The sequence below is a fragment of the Papio anubis genome, chromosome 3, assembly GCF_008728515.1.
Source record: "Papio anubis isolate 15944 chromosome 3, Panubis1.0, whole genome shotgun sequence".
In the NCBI taxonomy this organism is placed as follows: domain Eukaryota; kingdom Metazoa; phylum Chordata; class Mammalia; order Primates; family Cercopithecidae; genus Papio; species Papio anubis.
Window position 1 is genome coordinate 16202407 of NC_044978.1, and position 4867 is coordinate 16207273.

Genomic DNA, 4867 nt, shown 5'->3' on the forward strand with positions numbered 1-4867 from the left:
GGTCTTAGTTTCAATTTCAGCTTTGCTACTTAGCTCTTACGTGTTCCTGGTCCAATAACCAAACTTCAGTTTCCTCATCTATATGATGAGAACAACAAAGCATTCCCCATACTAGATGCTGGCTTACTCTTATTCCCTTTCCTCTTAGTTCCTCTCAAAAAACCAGGAAAACTGGGAGATCAGAGGCTGTTGATATGTACACTGGATCTTAAGGAATCTGTGCCTGACTTCTAGTGTCCTTGGACATCCAAAGAGAGCTTAAAGCTGATTCAGAGACATTTCTTGGAGAAACAGCTTCAAAAATTATGTCAGATGGGACTATATTGGATAACCTCAAACCAAAGAGAGGCAAAATTGTGATGTGGGCACAGTATGTCTTCAGTTCCTCCCCTCTCCTACTTTCAGGTCCCTTCTCTCTCCTGGTTGGCTGTTCTTTCTTGGACACCAAGTGTCCCTTTGCTGCTTGTGGATATCCTGGGTCAGGCCTTTTCCCTCTGGGGAGGCCCAATGACCCAGACTGGGTCTCGCTTCTCATCCCTCTTATGTCTCAGCTAACCTCATCATACTCTTGTGATGCATGGAACTACTCTGAGTTGAGGGTCTTCTCAAAGAAGAGCTGATAAGGCAATTTACTCAGAGGTTAAATCGCTAGTGAGGTTTTTTGGGTTTCCCTATCTGAGAGTCTGAGAGAATCTGCAGTTCCTCCTGCAGGAGGTCTTAAGGCTAAGGCACAGTCAAGGAGCCCTTTTAATATCCTTCATAATCCCCATCCTGAACCCACGTGTAAAAAGCCAAAGAAGCAAAGTAACCAACTGCTAGTAGTGCTTGCTATCAGTATGAGATCCCAGTGCGGCCCCGTGCTGTCGTCTAATCACTGCCCAATATGAGTCATCTGAGCCACTAGCACAGAAAGACTCTCTAAGATATTTGCGATGACTCAGGAACACCCAGGATCAAGCTCCAGAGATGAACCTTTGGGGACTTTCAGCTTTAAAAAAATATCTGGAGTACAGGCTTGATATATGGTTTGGCTCTATGTCTCCACCCAAATCTCATCTGGAATTGTAGTCTCCACATGTCAAGGGAAAGCCCTGGTGGGAGGTGATTGAATCATGGGAGTGGTTTCCCTCATGGTTTTCTCATGATAGTGAGCAAGTTCTCATGAGATCTGATGGTTTTATAAGTGGCAATTTCCCCTGTGCTTGCTTTCCTCCCTGCCACCTGGTGAAGAGGTGCCTGCTTCCCCTTCACTTTTCACCATGATTATAAGTTTCCTGAGGCCTCCCCAGCTGTACAGAACTGTGAGTCAATTAAACCTCTTTCCTTTATAAATCACCCAGTCTCAGGTATGTCTTTATAACAGTGTGAAAACAGACTAATACAAGGCTGATATGGAAACAATTTTTTAATCAGTTTAAACAGTTTCTTCCCTCAACAAACTGTATAATGTGTGACTATTCCACATACAGGAGAGGCATATCTCAGCTTCTTCTCTGCTTTTCCTATTCCATTCTGCTTTTCCTATTCCTATTCCTAGGACAGGCAAAACTGAGAAGAGTCGTGCAGGGGGAATTATCTCAGCACCTAAGATCTTTCCAGTTAAGAACATTCAAAAATGTCAAATGGCAGAATAAAATCACCAGTGAACGAAGCTATTGAGAAATACAGCCCACCTCAACATAATTCTCACAGAAGTCACAGCATGGGAAGGAGGTGTGGCACGTGCCTGGCTAGCCTTGGCATGGAAGATAGTAAGCAGACCAGGTAGGAGGTGTAATCTTCAGTAAGTTCAGTAATGTAAGTTCAGGAGAGAGACATTCAAGCAATTCAAGCCGCATTTTTGGAATGCAAGAGCCAAGAGGCCAGTGCAAGAGCAGCAAGGTCTGGTGCAGACAGAGACACGATGACTTTGTGACAAGGCCAGCTATGCCCTGGGAGACCAAGAGATACAAACCAAAAAAAAAAAAAAAGATTTATCATGTATGCTCTGCAGAAAGGCCTTATCATCTGTCACATTCGGGTATTTTCAGCCACACTTGCCTACAGGGATAGCCACAGTGTCAACAGTATCATCCTTGACTACAAAGGATGACAGTGACAAATCTCAGGGTCCTTTGAATTTGAAGATAACATTGTTCACTACTGTGAATGCCAGACTTTTATTGTCAACAGAGTTTCTGAAGTTATTTATGCCTGCAACAACTTGTATTAGATCACACGCCTCTTTCAGCTGCTTCCCTGAGATGTGTTATAGTGAAAGTGAGGGTGTTGTCAGCAGTAACATGTCCTACATTGCCTAAACAACCACTGAAATTGGAGTTCCCAAACGTACACTGGAGACCTCTCACTGTGTTAGCCTCTCCACTTCAGCCTGTCTCTGTGATTCCCTTGGGAACTTAGCAACTTTGCAAAATGCTATCTCATTCTTTATTCTGGAAACTGAAAATCTTCCAAAAGAATACTTTCTGAGACTCTTTAAATGCGTGGTCCTAAACCATTCCTGTAGAGATTTTGGAAGAACCTGTACAAGGAGGCTATTGTATGCATATACAAATAAATGACACAACTCAATGGTTTAATACTACCTGCCAAGTTAAACTACTGCAGAGCAGCTGTGCATATTTAAAATGATGCCTGGCACAACTAGAGATCCATAAATCATCAGCTGCATACTTTCATCCAATTAAGAGAGTTAAGTAAGAAAAAATCCACAAATTAAGATGTGTGTAAGGACATGGATGACATCGTCATTCCTCTCTGAATGCAAAAATAAATAAAAATAAAAATAAATCCTCATTTTGCTGATGTTAAGGCTAGAGTTACTTTTCTAGGGACACAACTTTTCCGGTGTTTCAAATCCTGGCATAAAATCTTGTTCGCAGAAGGGTCATTTCAGGCTTGTCGGTTTTCTTTCTGTAAATACTAGCGCAAAACAGAAGTAATGACTTAAACTGAAAAGCAATCCTTCAGCAAGAGAGGATGGGTAAGCCAGGATCCTAAGGTTTTCCTGGGACAATGATAGCCATTTCATAGGATTGGAGCACTGTCTCTGTGCAGTGAATCCCTTTGTTCTGGTTTGTCTGTAGCACAAAGATGTTCAAGAGGATGGCAGATGGCCAGGCCAGCAGATGCCTCATTCCAACTCTGGCTGGCCTTGGGTTTATAGATTTGGCTAGAGAAGCCAGAGCAAACTAAAATGAAGAGAAGTTGCATTATTATAATTTGGGTGGCTGTAGGATAAGGTGATCCACCATCCTGATTGTCTTTTTTTTTTTTTTTTTTTGAGACAGAGTTTCACTCTTGTTGCCCAGACTGCAGTGCAGTGGCACGATCTCAGCTCACTGAAAACGCTGCCTCCTTGGTTCAAGTGATTCTCCTGCCTCAGCCTCCCAAGTAGCTGGGATTACAGGTACACACCACCACGCCCAGCTAATTTTGTATTTGTAGTAGATACAGAGTTTTACCATGTTGGCTAGGTTGGTCTCTAACTCCTGACCTCAGGTGATTCACCTGCCTCAGCCTCCCAAAGTGCTGGGATTACAGGGATTAATTAACACAAATAACTACAAAAGTTCTTATCCTCCTGACAACCGTCTTGCTTTGGTACACAGCAGAAGTACTTTATATGTGCTTCTCATTTTGTGTCACAGAATATTAAAAACGTGTACACTGTGCTCACTTCAGCAGCACTTATACTAAAATTGGAATGACACAGACAAGCAGGACCCTTGCACAAAGATGACATGCAAATTTGTGCAGAGTTCTATATTTTGCTTTCCTTTTCTAATGTTTATGGGTATGGAAACTGAGCTGTGATGAGTGAGGTAACTTGCCTAATTGAGAAACCTTCTGGCTTCAAATCCTACTCCCAACTCCTCCTCCAAAACCAAAACATATATATATTCAAGGTTGAGATTTAATAAAAGCAATAATTTTATTGATTCTTTTATGACCATTCTTCATTAAAATTGGCTTTTTCCCCCTTGAGTGCATAGCATCAAAGAATGCAGTGACTATTAGTAGAGTTAGGTGTCGCTGCCTTGTTTCATGCTAAAGTGCCAGCAGTTTTAACCAGCTTTTGCACCATCAATGCAAACATCCACTAAATGAAAAAGGCAAATATATAATGTCTTAGTATTATTACAAAATGGTTTTGACCTCATAGACCCTCTGAAACTTAATGCTTATGTTGGAAGCAGGGTCATCATAAAGAAAAGAAATGATTATTAGCATTCCCAGGGACACAACAGGGGAACTATTACCTTATACTTCTGTATCATCTGATCCTTTATGATTTTTGTAGTTCTAAAAAAATGAATAAATAATATACCTGGAAGTGTCTTCATTAAAAAGGGGGAGGGGGCCTGAATGATGTCTCAAGAACTTATCATGTGAACCCAAATCTCCTTAAAATTCACCTTAAAGGCCGGGTGCAGTGGCTTACGCCTGTAATCCCAACACTTTGGGATGCCACAGTAGGTGGATCATGAGGTCAGGAGTTCGAGACCAGCCTGGCCAACATGGTGAAACCCCATCTCTACTAAAAACACAAAAATTAACCAGGTGTGGTGGCATGCACCTGTAGTCCAAGCTACTCTGGAGGCTGAGGCAGGAGAATTGCTTGAACCTCGGAAGCAGGGGTTGCAGTGAGCCGAGATCCCACCACTGTACTCCAGCCTAGAAGACAGAGCAAGCCTCCATCTCAAAAAAAAAAAAAAAAGTCTCCTTAAAGAGTCTTATGAAAATGTCCCCTAAAAATCTTAATGGATTCAGTGACTTGCATGAGTATTTTCTTTTTTTTTTTTAGCAATTTTTTTTATTATTATACTTTAAGTTCTAGGGTACATGTGCACAATGTGCAGGTTTG

The 4867-nt window shown here is 41.7% G+C and overlaps 1 non-coding gene across 1 annotated transcript; it reads left to right on the forward strand.

The window, feature by feature from the left end:
* The first annotated feature begins 3671 nt into the window (after positions 1–3671).
* LOC116274287 lies at positions 3672–3773 on the forward strand. Its single transcript, XR_004182920.1, has one exon. It is a non-coding gene; the product is annotated as a U6 spliceosomal RNA (small nuclear RNA).
* The last annotated feature ends 1094 nt before the right edge of the window (positions 3774–4867 follow it).